This window comes from Rhynchophorus ferrugineus, unplaced genomic scaffold (genome assembly GCF_030347505.1).
Source record: "Rhynchophorus ferrugineus isolate W39M unplaced genomic scaffold, kcgeb_rfMv2 rfM6, whole genome shotgun sequence".
Classification (NCBI taxonomy): domain Eukaryota; kingdom Metazoa; phylum Arthropoda; class Insecta; order Coleoptera; family Curculionidae; genus Rhynchophorus; species Rhynchophorus ferrugineus.
The window spans coordinates 8,806,396-8,827,736 of NW_027472585.1; the positions used below are offsets into that span (position 1 = coordinate 8,806,396).

The window sequence follows — 21,341 nt, forward strand, 5'->3', positions numbered from 1 at the left end:
TAGTTGATGCCTTCATTATTCGAAAATAAATTACATGTTTCATAGATACCGATGTTAATTTATTGCTGCTAAATGTGGTTTTAAAATATTTTAAATAGTGTTTTTCTATTAGCTTGTACTACCCCTGTAAATTAACTCTGAAAAATTTACTGTGCTATAGTTATATATGTAACTATATTTTTGTCAATGCTGTGTTTGTAAGATTAATATAATTCGTTTTCCCCAGTTATGAAGAATCTGTCTTACTTTTTATTTTTTAAAACAATTTTTTATAAAATGTCAGTTGTTTTATCAGTGTATTATTGAGGATATACAGATATTACAGCAGTAACTAATCAACTGCAACTAATCAGGATGAAAGGTGTGAAAACTGCGAAGTTTCGAATGATATTGAACTGTAGATTTCACTGTAAATTTACAACATATTTAGATCACAGGTCTTGTATGTTTTCAATTATTCAATTCAATTATTTCAATTTCAAGTATTGCTTGAATATTTAATGTTATTTCTTGTTATTTGAACTGAAATTATTTTACAACAACGCAAAGAACTGATTAGGATTAGAAATATGACATTATAAAAACATCGCTCACACTCATCAAAATACAACACAAATATTCGGAGCTGTCTGGACATTTGTAAAGATATTTCATTAAAAATATTTATATTACGTTCCGGTCACCTTCGGTTATTTATTGTATGTTATATATATTTTTTTAAACTCTCCTTTTATCAACTAGGGGTTTATGTGGAATGGACCTACAGTTTAACGTGGGCTCCGAACTACGGTCCTCGGCATTAAGCCTACCGACTAGCGAGTGACCAACTCTAGAAATCATCCCAGAAGACATTGAGTCTTACCCAGCCTGGTTACTAGCGTGACTGGGATCATTTTCCTTGTCGGATTTTACACTATTGTCTAGGACAATTACAAATATTAAACAGTCACAAACATACATTTACGACCATGCCTCAGTAGGATTCGAACCCACCGCTATCGCAACAGTAGGAGGACCGTCCTGTCGCCTTTACCACTGCTCTACCAAGTCGCCTGTTTATTTATTGTGTTATTAATTGTATATGTACAAAATATATCGAGTAACGTCATTCGACAAACTTTCTAAGTACTTTACAATAATCCTTAAATTCGGCATTGCTTAATTTATTTCAGATTTCTAGATTCTTATATTTGGGTGTTATATGTCCATAATTTTTTTAAAATGTATTTGTAGAAAACTATATTGCTGTATATTCCCTAATATTCAAGTATTATTATTACCACGATACGAATAGAAGTAATAGACCTATGTGAAAGTCATCTTAAATATCTTTTTGCGACAATGTGAAGAGATCTCTTAATGACATAACGAAGTCCAACGATTATTCGTTCTCAAATGTTTATGATCAGGCCATTGTTAGTGGAATAATGTATCATGAGTGGCTTGAATGTTTCAAGGGCGAATAGAACAAGACAAAACACATGACATACATTAGAAACTGTACGAACATAAATATACGGAATGGAAGTTCAATCTGGCTGTTGGGATGACAAAGATGAAGTTTTTGTCTACTAAAAACCAGGCAAACCCGTCTCACTCGTTCACTTTTCAGATCATTTTAAAACAGAACAGAATGCGTAACAGAAACGTAAAGTTTATTTTATTAATTTGTTCAATTTAGATAAATGTATCATTGACTATATTATGCAAATTGCCCGGAGCTATAACCTCGTTACAACATCGCTCGATCAACGGCGAAAAATTAGCGTCTTTCCTTGAGTTTAATCGTCAGTATCGACATGATTTCGCAACAGCTTCAAAAGAGTTTATTGTCGATGCTTGAAATCAGCAGCTTTTTGCATAACCTGACTGACATTTTGCCTTCATTCTAAATCTTACGGCTTCTATTCCTTCACATTATTTTCACACGAGCACATAGAGTATTACTCGGTTTATATAATAATTATGAAAGAGGATTAGTCGGCGCGAAGGTGTAGTCAGTAGAGCGGTAGTTTTAGCGATGGTGATTCTGAAATGCTGATACTACAACATATATTTAAAAATGTTAATTGTTGAGAAAAATTGATATTGGTTCCCATCTGGAATTATGGAGAAAATTCCCATCATCATAAAAATGTTAATAGTTATCATAGAAGGTTGAATACTCTACCACTACATATTTCAACAAGCAAAATAAAAGCTTTTTTTTTTAATTTTATGAAAGCTGTAATGAAGTTTAATTTACAGTGGATAGCAAAGCAATCCAAAGCTGACTTATAATACAGAGCGTTGTCTTATTGAAATACTACCAAGACAAGTTTTTCTTTTATATTTGAGGACTTTTTTCTTTATATTTATTTCTATTATATCTACTCAAATGATGAGTAGGTAGATCAATTTCATAATTATATATGTATTCAATATTTTTTGTTCTTAACATTTTATCAGCAGTTCGTAGTTTTTAAGTTGTTTGCTTTTTCCTTTATCATTAATAACTAATAGCGTTCCATTTTTTTTCAGGTAAATACAAAAATCGAGCTATATCAGTACCTGCTTCGTAAGTACCTTCAATTGATAGTAATTATTTTTAAACCGCGATAAAGTGTTTTTAGTATACGATACTTTAATTTCATCAATGAGTCTGCTTTTATCTAACTTGTTGTCGTTAGCAAATTAAGCTGTTATGTGGTCAAACGGTATTTTTTTAATATCTATGAAATTATTTAAGTGAATATATCTTATAATTTTCTGATTGCAATATGTATTGTTTTTATTTTCAATGTTCTCACTAAAATAAAGTTTCAACAAATTAAAACTTGATTTTAAGGAGAAATAGTATTAAAAGTACGTAACATGTTTACAATTTTGATTACACTGTTCTGGATAACATGATGGGTGGATTTTCGATATAAATATTTATTTTAACTAGACCCACTGATTGATTCGTTGGGTTTGAGTTTCTAATTCTGCAATTTCATGTACCCTTTTTTCATATTCTTTCAGGAAATGTGGGTTTATCTTCAATAAAAGAATAATTATCATCATAGATTATTTTATATACAAATCAACTAATGCTTATATGGGTTCTTCTGATTAAGATATCCTTGTAGCTAAGTACCTAGTATAGTTGGGTTTATTAAAGCATTGCTATTTCCATAAACGATCAAGATGGTGCGCCATAATATAGGGTTAGTCTTTTACAGTATACATTAAAAATCATCGCGGTTCAGAGATTCGTTTACTTTCGGAATTATTCGTATGTTCGTCGGCGTAATCTACTCGCCGCAAGCCGAAACGTCAAAAGTCAATGCTGCCATTAAATGTTTTCTCTGTGTCTCCAATTTAATGATTTTAGTATCCATACATACTGAATTTCGGCAGCATCTTTGTCGGATCCATAACATAGATGTTAAACAATCTAATCTATATTTTAAGAATTTCTGAGGCTTTGAAAGTTGGAAGCAACAGGACGATAAAAGAAAAAAATATAGCTATTTAGAAAAGGATTGTACTTGCTATACCTGCATGATTTGTTGATAAGGAAAAGTAATCTGCCAAAATATCAAAGAAGAGAAAAGCAGACCTAAGCATATACTAAATAAAACACAAAACATTAACATCATTTTTTAGGTACTTGAGTCCTTGATTTCATTAATTATGATGGTGGTGATTTTTTAGACGGTAAGCTCTTTTTCCATGAAATATATTAACCTTTCCTTTATTTGGAAATTTTCTATTGCAACTTTTAGTATATTGTAATTAATTAGTAATTAGTGTGAGAAGTATAAAGGACTGTGTCTATAAGAAAGTTGTTAGTTTTATTTACATAGTATCCATTTTATTTGTATATAATACATTTGTAGTATTATATACTCAAATATGTAGTAATTTAGTAAAAAGTTTATGGCATAGTTAAGGTTCATTGTTTTGTATCCTCTAATTTATATTTGAAAATTAATATTAAATTTTAAAATATATAAATAAATATAATATATATATTTAGTATTATGCTATATTTTTCTTTTTACCTCTAAATGTTTCGTAAATTAATGTCATGTTCTTACTCAAGTCAATTTTACTATATATAGATATGTATGGGATATATAGCTTAATATAAAACTTATGAACATTATCATTTATTTCAATAACTAATACAGAGTATATTTTACGCCTCGAAGACTAACAATATGCCGATATCAGAAGTTTGGTTGTAGGTAAGACACAGCCCTACTCATGACGTCTCAAGCAATACTGAGAATATTTAAATATTTCTGGGGACGCGCGCGCCAGCGCAGTATAGTCAAACTACCGGACCACGATTATTTTTAATGTATCCTGTCTTTTATGAATATGTCGATGTTATTTAAGCTTAGCTAATATATTTTTCAAAAAAACCTTTTAAAATTTAATATAAGTGAAGAATTAAAACGCCAAATTATTTAGAATCAGTAACTAATTTATAGAATTTTAAAACCGAACATCGATATTAATCTAGATTGCTCCAGTGCGGCTGTAATGTTTCGTTGGTCCATTTTTAATACGCGGTTTTGATATCTGTCGTAATAATTTCAAAACACCGTTTTGCAAACAAAGATTTGTTTGTTATTCTAAAAAAAATTATTTCGATTTCGAATTATTCATCATTCTAATATTATCCTATGAGTTTATTTGAATTTGCTGGATTTTATAAACATTGGTGTCTATTTTATTGCAACACGTGTCATGCGCCATGATATCTTAGAAAGTAGATATTGTTTTTATGCGTAAGTACCAAGCAAAGATCACAGATCAACGTGAAATGGTTGTGGATCGTTGTTATGTTATTTCCATTTAATTATTTTCAAGGATACTGCGATTAACCGTATCGATATATATTCGTTAGGTTTTTTTAGCAGTACCGATACCATTCTATTCACGTTCTAATGGCGGTATCCAACTTTGAACCTGTCCGTTATGAAGCCACTTACTGTGTCCCTATGTGCGCTACATAACAGGAACAGAGGATAGCTCTTTATTTATTTATGTTTTCGCGAGATTACGTGGCTAGTTTTACGCTACGTACTAATTTAATTGTTAGGTCTGTTTTAATATTAAAAACGTCATTATAAATTAAATTTGAAGTCATTCCCATTCATTATCCCCCCTCCCCCCACCTGGCAGCTAGTTTCGGTCGGATAGGAAAGAAAATGCAAAGTCTAGTAAATATTGTGGGTTCAGTAAGTCTTTAAGGTCTGTTTGATTTTACAGTTCCTTGTCTCTAAGTAGGTTGTCAATTCTATTAACATCACCATTTCTAAATGATCAAACCTAATACCCAAATCTTTTTTTCCAATAGATGTCTTCAATAGATGGTTTAGAAGTATTTTTCTTGGATTTAAAAACAAATAGTTATATCTACCGCTAATAATATTTTAGAGGATTTTAATTCGACATTACATACGACATAGCTACAGCACCGACCATTCTCATACAGCATAACGTAGATCGTCTTAACCATGGTCCCCCATAATCCTAAGTGAAAATGTATCACTATTTCGTTTCATTTTGTTCAGTGTTGATATGTAGTGTTATTTCTAGGTTTAATTGAAAAACTAGTGTTACTGGCAACAGTGGGTAATTTTAATCTAGACTTTCAGTCGCGATGTGAAGCACATTAATCTATACTTAATATTTAGTTGTTATCTTTGATTTTTTTCGTTAATGTCGATATTGTATACGTTAATTTATGTTATTTAATAAATCAATGTCAATAAATAAACTGTGCTTTATTGTTGTCGTTTTCTGAATACACAGTAACAGGCTAGTGGAAGAGGGGCTAAAAAATTTGTTCGATATGTTTTAAAAACCCTTATATAGTTTTGAAACATAAATTAATGAAATGTTTCGAACTATTACTATAGTCTATATTAGTTAATTTTTTACGGTTTCAGGTTTTAAGTAAATACTATAATAAGTGGCAACGTCGGAGAAAATCCCGCGTTTTTGAAAATCAGCTGATGCCGTTACGTCAACGCCGCGATTAAAAACTTACAGTGTTGCCATTTTACAATGTAATATAATTTTTTTGGGTGCAACAAAATATAAATAAAATTAATTATTTTTAAACAAATTCCGACATGATCGTTGAGTTGTAAAAATGTTCGATAATTCGACTTGTCAGTCAGCGCCTATTTTTTTCTGAGAATCGCGGTAATGTGTTTGCTTTTGATTACCGACGTAATGCTCAGTGAGGACTTACAGTTGAGCGTGAGTGTCGCTTGATGGTTCTATTCGACGTGGGAGAAAATTCAAGGAGAGAAATAATAGTAGACTTTTTTAAAGATTTTAATTTGTTTTCGAGTTGTTGTTTATTAGTATTTTTAATGTCTTAATTGCGTGAGCGACAGTACTGCCTCAGCTGCATAATAATAGATTTAGTGTTAAGTACGAACGGAATATTTTGAAAGTTCACGTAATGTCAGAAAACATTCACTGCATGGAATTATTTAATTTAATGACTGTTTTGGTGTATTGTTTGGTTGTTTTATTCTGATGGCATTTCAATATTCTAATTATGAATATATTATGTTTGAATATATTAACCATATAAACAACTGATTTCACGCACACCTGGCCTACTTCAGGATATTTTGAAGAATATATAATAGATGGCGTGGCATTCAAATTTTATTCTTTGTGCCTTACTTTTTATTATGCTTTATTTTGTACCAGTGTCGATATAGGGCCTCTATATCTTGAATAATAGGTATGAATGAAAAAATTAATTTATAGTTGTAGAAATGACTTGTAGAATTTACGAATGCCATAACTGTGATAAAAGTGGTCTTTTTATTAGTAAAATACCCTTATATGGTAGCACTTACTCCTTCATTTAAAGAAAATCGTTTTCAGGCCAAGAGAGCTAAATCTGGCGCATAAAATTAAATTTGAAACAATTCGTACTTTAATTAACTGATCGCAAACGTAGTTTTATTTTTTTTAAATATTTTGGAGGTAATATATGAACAACATTATACTTATATTACAACGATTTCTATGATTTAAGTAGGAATTTCAGTCATATCTAATGTGAACAGTCTTTAAACTTAAAAATGTGCTGACGCTAACTTTAAAGGGTTGTTAGTATATTTACCAATCGAAATGAACTGTTTCTCTATTGTTTTGTTGTACTTGCAGCAATGCCATTAGCAAGATGAGTGTAAGTTAAATAATTCACTATGTATATGCCAAATTAAAATTAAATTAGACTATTTAAACTGAAAATTGAAAGTAAATACTGATGCACTGTACAAGTCCAGTTCATTTGTTTCAATCCTCTGACTTCCTGCGTGTTTTTTTAGTAGCTGTATTGCTTCCATGTCACTGTGATGTAATAACCTTATTTCATTTTAAAGTGATAGAGAAAGTACTCACGAAAAGAGTTAAGCAATACAGTGTTGTTTGCTTCTTGTAATATCCATGAAAACCTACAAGGAAACACTGAAATTAGAGGTATTTCCATCGTATTCTTTACCAAAGATTATTTTTCATTGCTCATATATTCCTTTTATACTTTTTCATATTTCAGCATCTGAATTTTCATTTTTAAAATTGCTATGAATATAAGTTCAGAAGACATATACGAGCAATAGTATATACATTTTTCACAATAGTCTATAATTTGCAAAAAACTCTTAAAACCAATTCATATTTTTTAGGATCATCTTTGTAGATTTTCATTTTAGCTTTATTAAATTATTGACAAGAATTTGACATATAATCACAAGAATCTCGGAATGAATCTTGGTACAAAACATCGCAGGAAGGAACATGTAAAAAAGAAAAGGAAAGAACTGAAATTAAAATGCAGGAAAAATTTTGGTTAATTGGAATAAAACCATAATTATCACTACATAATAAATGGCTATTATATAAGTAAGTATTGAAATCAATGTGGACATACGGAACACAATTCTGGGGATGTTTTGCGAAAACTATTAAGTCCTGAGATGTAACATATTGTAAGTGCAGCGAGATACTACAGGACCGATTAGTTACATCGAAACATTCAGATACCGACTGTCACCCAAGAAATCAAGTGAATTGTAACGAGACGTGAGGACATACTTTATTCTCATGTCAATATCGAAGTAATACTCTTGGAAAGCACCAGAATCAAACCATTTGATCTTGTGTAGTGTAGTGAGGTGCATTTAATAGAAAAAAACAGTAGTGTTAATACATAAATATCATTACACCAGCGACGAAGATAGTGCCGATGGGTCCCCTAGGTATATAGGTTTAAGTTAATGTAAAGACAAATGATAGGTTAGTCAGCAACGACTAGTAACAAAGTATTAAGTACATTAAAAAAAATATGACAGTGATCGCGATTGTATTTTTGACAGATTTTTACCGCACAAACATATTCCACGATTTTTTTAAACTTTCAAATGCCATTATAAAATAATTAATTCTGTTTTACACCTTCTTAATGACAGTCTTTTGAAAATAACCTGATGTAAATGTCAGGGCGAATAAGACAACGTAGTTCGAACGTAAACCAAAACGTACGAGCCTTTGTTGGTAGTATTTTTCGCTATCACGTACAGTTACCTTTTGCATCGCATCTAAACAACATATAATGGCGTAACCTTCTTCGTTGCAACACGGGTAATTGTTGTTTTGAATGGTGCCCGATGATTAATTACGTTGGCGCTCTCTATTGTTTTTCTCGGGCACTGCGATGTCAAAATCTAGATCACCTTGGATCTGTTCGAAGTACGGAAAGTACTTCGAACTCTTCGAACTCGTACTCTTTTATTGAACATATTTCGTCCATAAATTTGTTCAAATTACATATATATCAAATTCTCTCACTTCCCAATAATCAATACTTATGTTTTACATTATAACATTATTAGCAAGCCACTATTTGCCTAAACAGTTATAAAAACAAAGAATTTGCATCATTGCAATCTATATATCACTCCCATTTTCTCTGTATATTGCTCTAAAATTATAAAAAATCATCAACAACTTATCTATAAACTATATTTAGATGTATAGATAGTTACGTAGTTTTAACTTAGAATGCGCTTCAATTTATTTTCGCTATTAATTGAGTTTATTAGCAGCCAATAATTAATCGGTTATTTAATTAGTATAATGTCATAATTGGTAGATTGTAAAATTAAATGATTATTCGAGATGTCAACAACAATATCGTAATTGCTATAAAGATATTTAGTGAACTAAAGGATATTAACAAATGTTTATTAGAGCAATAATAGTTTGATTGACGATTTGTTAAATTAAATAATGTTTTATTGATTTTGAATTTAGTTTGAAGGAGAATAATTTCATCAATAATGGAATGAGTTAAAAAAATTTGAAAATGTAAAAATAAGTTGACAAATATGTATATTATTTGTTTATACATACTGTAATATTTTTGTAACGTTTTCTACGAGTGTTAAATGATGATTATTTAGTCAGATTTGGTTTTTAAGAACATATTTTATGACACTTTGGCTGTAAGTGTAACGAGAGTTTTCAGAAACCATGCTTCTTCATACTACAAGAGTGATTAAAAACTGAAACAAGATGCAGTGTTTTTAAAGATATCTCTCATTGAAAATCCAGCCAATGATTGCCGTCATAAAATTCTATAATCAGCAATCTGCCATATTCCATCTAGTATATAATGCAGTGTATTTCAGTGAGGAGTTTTCAACATTTTGTTGAAGATTATTCTGTATGATGATTAGATTGATTTCACTAGATTTTAGCATTTATTAGCATGCTATATATACTTTTTTCTATTTTTGAAGGATATTTAAAGAATAGTGCTAGGTTCTTCGAATATGGTGATGGGAAAGCGATGACTGTTATTGATATTCCATATCGTGGACATTATAACCAAGTTATTTCTGCATAAATTGGGTGATATTGATGTAGATGACATGTAGTTTTAACAGGATGATTCCAAATGCCATACTGGTGGTATACTCTCTCATTCCGATTATGTTCTTTAAAACCATTGATTTTCTATGGTATGTCAAGCTCTATGCCAACAACCTTCCAACCATCAATATATAAAAGAAGATTCAGAACCCTTTTCTTACTGAAACTAATCTACTGGTTGAAAGAAATCCCATTCCGCGATTACAAGAAATGAAACACTTCGTTCTACAATTTCGGCGGCTGTCTATGGTCAGATCAAACCCAGCAAGTCATGGTAGAGCGTATTAAGAGCAATGTTTTCTCTTCTATATAGATCAAGAAATCTAGCAGTCTCAATTAGAATTCTTGTATACCAGACAATAGAGCGTCCCTTTTTTCTATATTGTGCTATATTATAAGCATGATCTGGTTTCCTCAAACTGACCAAGATCAAGAAACTGCAAGAATTGATATTGAGGGTATGCGTAGATATGTGTGATTCTGAATACCCATGGCATGTTCAATGGCAATTTCTATCTTTTATTATTGCTTTAGTGGTTATATTGTATTTAGAAAAACCATTATGTAATTTTATAATCTGACGCAATTTTATTATCATTAAATATTACAAATACTAAAGTTATCGTTTACTATGTTGTTATATGGGAATAAATAATTTTCTTATTAAATGATTTTTCCCATGAAAATCATTTTTTTCTAGTGTAGAAGCTATTATAAAAGTTTTGTTTTTTAAACATATTTTCTCTACTAAAATTAAAGTCTCCTTTTACCAACTAAGGGTTTATCTGGACTGGACCTACCGTTTAAGGTGGGCTTCGAACCACGGTCCTCGGCATTAAACTTACCGACTGGCGAGTGACCAACTTAGAAATCATCCCAGAAGACATCCGGTCTTACCCAGCCTGGTTACTGGCGTGGCTTGGATCAATTTCCTTCACAAACATAAATTCACGACCATGCACCAGCAGGATTCGAACCCGCGACTATCACAACAGTTGATGGACCGTCCTGTCACCTTTACCACCGCGCCAAACAAGCCGGTTATAATAGTTTTGTTGCTACTAAAATGATTATATAGAGTAAAAGGCATGGTCAACTTGGTATTTAATCCACAATATTAAACAATATCCTCAACCTGTTTATCCTTTTACCGACATTGTCAGGTGTTGTTCAATACCCAAAATGGTTTTATCGCATTGTTGTATTTAATAGAAATATGTCGACTTGTACATTAACATGTTCATGACCGAGAGACGAATAGAATAAGTCTGAGGTGGTTTAGATCCAGTATGTTAATAAGAATATATATTAACCAGCATTGATAATAAGGACCTTGCAAATGTATAGGATTTATTGATAAAGGAACCTTGAGCGTGTCTAATAGCCAACCGACAGTGCCTTACGAAATCATCTGATAAAATAAGCTGAAGACTCTCCGAATAGAAGGTATTTGTAGTCAAGAGCACTCTGCAAAACTAATAGTGCTATTTACTGTGCATTAAAATTAAAGATCGAGACATGTGGTGAATAAGTGAATAAATTATTTAAATTTATCGAAGTGCAATTTTTTCATTATGTAATGTTTGTGAAAATGTATATTGTTTTAATGTATTTTGTTATTTATATTTTACCGTACCATATGGCATAGTTGTTGACAGCCAATATTTTATATCATGCATCTTTTTTTTGGGTTTCAGTTCTTCCTAATAAAGGCTTTAACACCACATATCACACGTAATACTCATTTGTGCGTTTGAAAGGTAAGAATGCATAAAACATTTTTGATACAAAGGCAGCTTCATTAGTTAACTCAACTAAAAATTATTACTCTTTGAAAATCGATATCCCAGAAGATTATTTTCGTCATATTTTCATTTTTTACTTCATAAAAGGGTACAATGCATTGGAGGCACATTGAGAATTATGTGGTGTTGTCTATCCAATAAGACGGTGGACTTACTTCACATAAATATATGACGCCAAAACTTTGCAATGTTGTCGTATCAAGTTTGACGTTGAGAAAAAGCAAAATTATATTGTAAATAAAATAATGAAACAAAAATAATGTTATCAAATCTTTTGAAGGGCTAATTATACAGCCACAGCAATTTGTATGTTAGAGTCGTTTTATTGTATTTACATTGAGCTCTTCCATACTATCAATGAGATAGGGTTTTAGGCATGTTTTTTTTTATGGTAGAATCCCCTGGAGGCCTTATCAGAAGATTATTTTAAATGTTACGTCTCTAACTTTGTTTATCACAGATCAACACCACTAAATTTTGCCTCATTCTCATACAAGATTTGAAAGTGATGTACATTAATGTCTCTTTCTGAATATTTTTGTTTGCAAAATTGATTTAAACAATGTTAAAATTTGGATGGAACACTGGTTCTTCAACGAGTTTTGTACCATTGGTATGTTTTGTATATTATTTCATACCCAACACACAAATTATATTAGAATCACTCTCTCAATTTCTTTTTTCCACATATTTTCACAATATTCTTTCTGTGTCTTAAAAAAAAACATTCAACAGCCAACAACATATTTTTAGATAAAAAATGGGTTAAATAAATGAAAGGGACACTGAAAGACTAATTAAAACAAACTATATAACACTGAAAATTAATTAAATGTAATTTAAAATCAACGGCGCGTTTAAGAACGACGATTTCCCTACAACTTTAGGAGTTATTATATAGTTTGAATGGGTAAATATTTTCATATATCGAATGGCTATTTCGGCATTCGTTTCGAAATGTTCTTCTTTTGGGTTTCGAGGTCCACGACCTTTCGAAAACTCATTAACGGCCGGTGACGGACAGTGTTACATAGTGAGTGCGGTGATTTCCCTTTTAGCATGTTGTAATTATTTTTTAAATAGTAGTAAATGGTGGTTATCGCGTTTGAAAGGAAAACAAAGCTATTAGAAGTTCGTTTGACTTTTGAGCATGTAGCAATTTACCAGTAATCTTAATCATTAATTATCGTTTATTCAAGGGGTGATTAATATCGGTGGTATACTAGCTGAGATAATACATTTCTGATATTTCGGTTCTATGACATGACATGTAAATTTTTAAACATTCTTCTTCGCGCTTCTTTAATATCATTTGTTTTGGTCACAGTCAGTTTTTTCATATTTTCGTCAACTTGTTGAAACTGTTTGTATTTTACACTAAAGAAATATATTTATTGTATCTTACGTTAAACATTACAATCTTCATTTACAAATTGATTTATCACTATTGTTCTGTTGTATTTGAATGAAGGCAAGATGAGTGCGGAATAAATACATCAGTATGTATATCTCAAATTATAATTGAACTAGCCTACTTAAGCTAAAGTTAAAAGTCAACATCATACACTATACAAGTTTGTGTGGTTTGGTTTGCTTCAATCTTATTATTTCTTACGTGCTGTCTAGTAGCTGTATTGCTTCCACGTTGCTTTGATTTAGTAATCTTATTATTGTTACTTCCAAATTAACTAAAATCTTCGATAAGGTCCAAATTTAATTGACTGATAAAATTTGATCTCAGTTCTTTAATTTTGATTCTGATCTGCTTTGCTTTTTGTACAACCTGATGTTACCGAAAAAATATGAATTTATTTGTAGTAAAACCTATAAGCGACTTTGTTCTTTTGTTCTCACTTTTTCAAACCATGTTCTTTAGAATTGACTTTTACAATGATTAAAACGAATTTTTGTGATAACCTGTTTGTAGATTCACAGAATGATCAAATCACATAGTTTCTCGAATCAGCAAGAGAATTTTAGTATGTTCGTAGATTTTTAGTTTGGTTTTATTAAACATTGATATCTTATAAAAAAAAACAGTGCTTTGCTATCTAGTTCATTCATGTTTGTCGTATCTCAATGTTCGATATTGAATATAGTCTTTTAAAAGTTATTTTGTACATACATCATCTAAATTTGTGACGTCAAAACGTCGCAATGTTGCCGCTTCAACTGTAAGTTTTAGTTCAGTTTAGCTTTGACATACAACGAAATTCTAATCTAAATAAATAATTGAACAAAAATGTTATCAAATATAATTTGTTTTAACATTATAGTACATCTAAAAACTACAATTAATTATACAGCCACAATAGTTTATAGGTTACAGTTATAACCTCGTTTCACTATTGCTTTCAAGAATTTTGCGTACGTCTGACAACCGGGCGAGTTTGACAGGCTCATTCGTTTACGTGTTCGAACTAATCAGATAACATTGTGCCTCTATTTAACTAGAATAAAATGAGAAGGAAAATATTGTCTGATTCTAAAACGAATTTACAAATTGCGGCAGGCAATACATTAAACATGTTGGTGACGTATGTGCAAAAAGACTATCATTAGATATGCATTTACATTGTTTACACTTTCTGATGTATAGAGATGGGCTTTAGAGCTTCTCAGAGAGTGGGCCATTGGAACTTTCGTCGGAAACCGTTGAAATCCGTCACTAAAAATCGATCGATTTTTTCTCCATTAGTTCTTAGGTGGTGATTGTTTTCCACTCTGCTATCCACTGTTCGTGTTACTTCTGGTTCTCGATTTATTCCCGATATTATAATTATTACATGTTATGTTAGATGGTGTAGCTTATGGTATACTTGTAGTTATCAAAAATTACCTTTCCAATATTTGACAGTGTGCTGTTACTATTTATTGTAATAGTTACTATTTATCTTCTTGCATATTGGTATGATTAGAAGATTTCCGTGTACAGTGTTTCAGATTGGGGTGAATCATACTAAACTTCTTACCTATTTTCTATCAAGTTACTGTTGGCATATTGGGTGGCATAAAGCTTGGCGGCAAAATTTAGAATGAGAATGCAATTTGGTTGAAGTGTTTCAAGATTATTGTATTATTATTATACTTATACACATTTTCTTTGGGCGATTAATTTTTTAACTTAAATATTCGAATAAGTTATTTTAATATAAACATCATTGATACTTATATGTCACTTAAGTAAACATAAGAAACTTATAACGAGTAATTAGTGTAATATCCTTTTAATTTTTAAAATATTTGTAATTATTGTTTTAGTTTTAGTCTTATCTCTGTCCCTCATCTCTTCAAAGGCTATACAGTCTGGAGTCTTATTAGTAAAAATTAAAGTAATGTAAAAATACGTTTTTTCAATGAATTTATGAGTTTTTCAATAATACCGAAAACATTTTTATGGGCACAAAATCTCTTCTGGAAGAAGGTAATTACACAAAGAACAAAGTCGAGAAAGTGGAGCGTTTTGAATATTTAAATTAGATTATTTATTTTTTATTGATCAGTTTTATCAATTATTTAATTGCGTCCTATTAATCATATCATATTAGCTTGTTCTATTTATTGTTATTCAATTTTAAAAACAATAAGATTATTGAGATGTCATTAACGTTAATAATTACATTGATGATTAGTTATTGGATAATTTTATAAACATTTTAATTATAATAGTATATCAATTAATTGTTTGCTGTTCAATATGGAGAATTGATATTTTATCGTTATTCAAACTGATAGTAAACTAAATCAGTAGTTATACATGCATTTTTTATCAGTAGTTTTTATCAATTAAATGCACCAAAACAAATTCGACTAGCTAAAGGTAAAAAACGATATATTGAGAACGAGTAAGATGAAATAATTACATTGTCATGAATTAAGCAAACATAAGAAATTTATAATGAATAAGCAATTTAATATATTTTTAATTTCTGAAAATCATTTGTAATTATTTAGAGCTTAATTTTAATCTTATCTCTGTTTCTCATCTCTTCAAAGGCTTTACAGTCTCGTGTCTTCTAATGGAATTTGTTTTATATCGTGGTAAAGTCGTTTTGTAAAAATGAAAGAAATAACTGTTGACTCCATCGCGTGTATTCTTAATGGAAATTCGTAGAAATAAATTGTAGGTCAACATCTATATGGAATGTTCTTTTTTAACGTGAAATTTTAGTACCCTTCCGCATCGTCCTGTTTAATTAATAACTTTTTCTGTTTCGCTAAACTGGTAAAAACTTGTGCAATCACGCAATTTTATCAGTTAACTTTCTCGAGAACATTATTTTTTAAAGGCAGTAAAGCGTTCGTGTTTTTTTTTACGACAGAGAGAAAATTGGAATAACTGTCACGGAATCATGATAGATGGACGGAATTTTCTTGTTTGTTTAGCTTGATCATTTTTCGTCGAAGATATTGATAATAGCAATTAATATTGATTCTCGACAGCCGTAATATAGCTAAAATGTTTTTTATATTCAATTATTGTACAGGTATCACCTTCTTTATAGAGAAAAACGCTTTTCAAGGAAGTTTTACTTTAAATTATTTCGGCTTTTGTTATTATTTTATTCTTCTCTTTGTTACCTTCTAAGGTCTATGAATAAACACTAATTAGCAATAGATCTAGTGAATTATTGGATATCAATCATTTAATATTTCTATTATAATTAGTATTATTATACAATTATTTATTACCAGCACATTCAGATATTTAACTCATTCAATTCAGATGCATAAGAACTGGAATAAATAATTTTGAGAAAATTCAAAAACACAGTTTATTTTAATGCTTTTTGATGCACAATATTGTTCTTTTTTTCTGGCGCGTAAATAAATAATGTTGATGGTTGATCTTCAAATTCACAATGAAGTAGTATTTTTAATTGAGAACATATGCTTGATAGTTACCATCAAAGGATTAATACGATTTGGAGTGATAATGCCCAATGAAGAACACATTTAATCACAAATTGAGACCTGAAATTCAATGGTATTCCGAGGCATAGAGAGAGACTGTCGAAAACAACATTCCACTTGTAAATCAGCAATAAAAATATGCTTAAGATGAATGACTATCATGTATCATCGTTCACGATGGAATTTTTTTCATTATCGAGCTTTGCAACGATTTGACCACAAAATGGAATTGCCTTTGCAGCCTCTTCATCAGATATTGCAGCTACGTTGTAGGAAGCAGATTGATGAATTCACATACTGTCATACATAATGTCATACAAAAATCATTGGAGTTATAGACAGGCGTAGACGTTTTATTGATGCAATTTTGATAATAATAAGTATTTCGGATAAATTAATGGTTGTGCTATGAGACTAGCTTTAACTGTTAAACGACATTTGCCGAATTGTTACTGTCAAACGTGCAATGTTTAAATACGAAGAATGTCTTAACTTTTCTTTCCGCGAGAATCTTCTACATGGTATTAGAAAACTTTAAAAAAAGATGAATCAAATCGATAAAGTCGTTATTAAGTTATGCTATGGGGAAGGGAAATAAGGATTTACAGCACTCCAAATCACTAAAATATTAGTTTTGATCCATATAAGAGCTATCCCTAGATAGATATATATATAATTGCAGTTCAAGGCGATGAACATATCCGTCACTGATTTTTTTTTCATTGTTTAATTATTACATTGTTACTAGTCGTTTCCATCTAACCTACAATTTGTCTTTATGATAAATTAAATCCAGGTATAAAACTAGGAGGACCCATCGGCCCTAGCTCAGTCTCTGGTGAAGAAATGAAATAATAAGATCAGATCGTTTGATTCTTTTAAGTTTGTGTCCTGTTCTGGTGGTATTCAAAAGCTTCTTACTTCTTACTTCAATACTTTAATATTCTCATGAGAATGGAGTCTTTCGTGATACCCTCTTGCAATTATCTTGATTTCTTGACTGACTGTGGGTATCTGAAGGTCTCGATGTAGGTGATCAGTCCTATAGTATTTGGGTGCGCCCACAATACCTCTCAGGACTTTGTTCTTAAAAATTTGTATTTTATTTATGTTACTCTTTGCAGAACATCCCCGTAATTGAACCCCGTATATCCATATAGGCTTCAGTATTTGCTTATATAATAGCAATTTATTATGTACTGATAATTGTGATTTTCTTCCTATTAGCCAGTACATTTTCCTATATTTCAATTCCAGTTCTTTTCTTTTCTTGTTTATATGTTCCTTCCAGCGAAGTTTTGCATCAAGATTCAATCCGAGATATTTAACATTGTTGCTATATGGAATGATAGTATTATTTAATGTTATTGGTGCTTGTACGGCCTGTTTATCGGTGAACTGCATTCTTATTTTCCAAGTTTGTGTCCAAATCCGTCACTGATGAACAAAATTCCTTTAACATTGTAAAAAACTGACCTCTAATGTTCTAAATCAACTCATTCTTTAAATTCAAATTTTTTAATCTATTCGAAATAACAATTCTCTAATTTGAAAGACATAAACCAATAAGTTCTAAACACAATTAAACTAAAACCACTACCAATCAAAGTCACCATTATCATTATGTTAAATAATCGCCTATAGTCGTCACTAATTGTGTACTACACGGATCTAAACGTGATGATAACTATTTTTATTTGGGATCTACAATTTACGTTTAATTGGTGTCAAAAAGGTCTAGGCCTAGTTTCGAACAGTCGTCTTCGTTGGCGCAACATCTGTTAATCGGCCGCTGGCCACGCAAAAACAGGTGACGATGATGTCATCCTGTTTGCTGTATCCGTAAGAAACTCGTAAAAGTGTATTTTGTGGAGATGTTGTACATCTCGCAAAAAGAAACTATTGTTTAACGTTCAATGTTAATCATTCGTTGAACATATTGGTTCAAGATTAATAATATTTACGAAATAATTGGGCTATAACAACTAACAGGTCAATTGAAAGTCCCCGGCCTACTGTAGTAAAACACATTTTTTTGGTAACATTGGTTTTTTTATTCAACATAATTCCCTTCAAGGGTGATACACTGATTATAGCGACTCTCCAACCTTTCATTGCCATTTTTGTAGTATGATTTGTCCTTTGCCTCAAAATAGGCCTCAGTTTCGTCGATCACATCTTCATTCGACGAAAATTTCTTCTCAACGAGCATTCTTTTGAGATCTGAGAACACAAAATAGTCGCTGGGGGCCAGATCTGGAGAATACGGTGGATGAGGAAGCAATTCGAAGCCCAATTCATGGATTTTTTCCATCGTTTTCAGTGACTTGTGACCGCAATGCACCGTGCATTGTCTTGGTGAAGTAGCACTTTTTTTTCTTTAAATGCGGCCGTTTTTCGGTGATTTCGTCCTTCAAACGGTCCAGTCATGCTATGTGATAATCGCTACAGATGGTCCTTCCTTTTTCAAGGTAGTCAATGAAAATTATTCCATGCGCATCCCAAAATCATAACCTTGCCAACCGACTATAGTAAAATGATGGAGCCATATTTAATCCATTGTCACATATCGACGCGAAAACTCGGGTTTATTACGCTTGATCATCTTCAAACGCTGCTCCGAATTATCAACTTTTGCACAGAGCTTTCTCATATCCAAATATTCGTGAATGATATTATGTACAGGTTCATTTGATATCTTTAGAGTGTCTGCTATTTCATTTAATTTCAATTTACGGTTTTTGTCGGTAATAACCTCTTTTGGGCATCCACATTTCACCACATCTAAACTTATGCATACCATCCTTGATGGTTGATTTTCCTGGGGCAGTGTCTAGAAACTCGGCATCAAGCCAATTTTTGCTTCAACTGTATTTTTTCCCTTCAAAAGCAATATTTTATCAACACGCGAAATTCCTTTTTATCAATTTTTTCATACAATTTCATACAAACCAATGATCCGACAGCTGTCAAATGGATACATGCATCTTTTGAGAGTCAGGAATAACTAAAGAACATATGGATTTAATTCTAGTAGCGCCATCTATGTATTAGGCCGGGGACTTTTCAATTGTCTTTTTATGCTATAAAGATGGAGATTAATTGGGACTGTAATAATGTTGCATTCACCATCAAGTCATTATATTGTCATCTGTAAATATTATCATTACTCAGTGGTTATATACGAGGGCAAACTTAAAAGAAAGCTTGTTATAAATCATGTACAATTCACTATTTTAGGGCATTCCATAGGTCAAGCTTCAAAATACTACAGTTGCTTGGTTTGGTATCCTATCTATCCTATCTATCTGGAACCTATATGGAACTCTTCAAGTATGGTATTGTCTAGTGCTCTTAGCTAATGTAAGAAAATATAGGACGCCATTGTTGAGGAATTACGTAAAGGGCACCTGATCACTCATTCTGTCTGGGAATGCTCAGATGTACACTTTTGGATATAAAGGCCGGCGCCCTGCCAGAAAGTCTTGTTAAATATATTATTTTTCTAAAATAAAATACATCCATAAAGCAAATAGCCTAGCTGTAAATACGACAACATCGACATTTGGCGTTTCGGCTTGCGGCGAGTAGATTATGCCGACGATTATACGAATAGTTCCGAAAGTAGTCTCCGAATCTCCGGACCATGATGATTTTTAATATATACTACTGGAAATGATATAGTTTCCTGGAGTCTCTCGAAGGGTACTTGTTGACGTAGTTGATAGACGAATGTTATTGTAATCACCGTTGTAATTACCTATATTATCAATATAGTGAAGTAAAAGAAACGATTCTCTTTTAGATTTTGAAGATTAGAATGCACGAGGTGTAAATCCTTGTATATACAGGAGACCCATAGTAATCAAGAATATTCCTTGATAGAGCGTCGTGGAACGACTACCCTCGTTGATTTTATATGAATTTTCTCCACGTTTTCATGTTTTTTTCTACAAAATTTATAATATATAATCATTCACTCTTGGTGGCTTGTATCATTACAGCTTAGTATTATGATTGAAGCATCTTATATTATCAGATACTGCCCAAAAGCTCGTTGGAAACTTAATATGAAAATAGTACTCTAATTCCATATTAAGTTTATTAGTACTTAGTAATAAGTACTCTAATAGTGCTCTATTTACTCCAACTCTCCGTAATATCCAGTCTACACGTTTTTGCCCTTTCTTTAATATTTTTATTCCATCTGGCATATAAAAATAAATTAATTTTTGAAACATATATTGGCGTCACTACCATCTACTATTTACTGTATGCTAATATAATATTGCAGTGCATATCATTATTAAAAAATATTTTCTTTGATCGTCTTACTCAGAAACCATTTATGCACCGTACAATACTTTTAAATGAGTCAATATTCTTCTTTTGTTGCCTTTATAATAATTAGGATTTATTTCGTCGATATATAGAGTTTGAAGTTGAAGAATTTTTATTTTGTAGATATACATTGATTAAATACTATTCCTATTAAGTAATTACCAGTTTTAAGTCATATTACAATTAATTTTAATAAAATTTCCAAGTTATTCCAGGCTTGCGAGCACTCATCATTCACCTTTATTTATATATATTAATTTGTGAATTATTATATTCTCAAAAAATACAAAATCAAAGTAAATGTTTTTAAATATAATTTTATGAACTATACGGCAA

At 31.1% G+C, this 21,341-nt stretch overlaps 1 protein-coding gene across 6 annotated transcripts in view; it reads left to right on the forward strand.

Moving 5' to 3' along the window:
• trc (Serine/threonine-protein kinase tricornered) overlaps nucleotides 1-21,341 on the forward strand; it is a 253,736-nt gene that overhangs the window by 94,794 nt on the left and 137,601 nt on the right. For 3 of the 6 annotated variants that reach the window (XM_076408907.1, XM_076408905.1, XM_076408906.1), the window contains exon 2: nucleotides 2,521-2,557. The exons of the other annotated variants lie outside the window; for them this stretch is intronic. The gene's annotated coding sequence lies outside the window, so the exon portion shown is untranslated. The remainder of the gene's footprint in view (nucleotides 1-2,520; nucleotides 2,558-21,341) is intronic. 6 annotated transcript variants of the gene reach the window in all.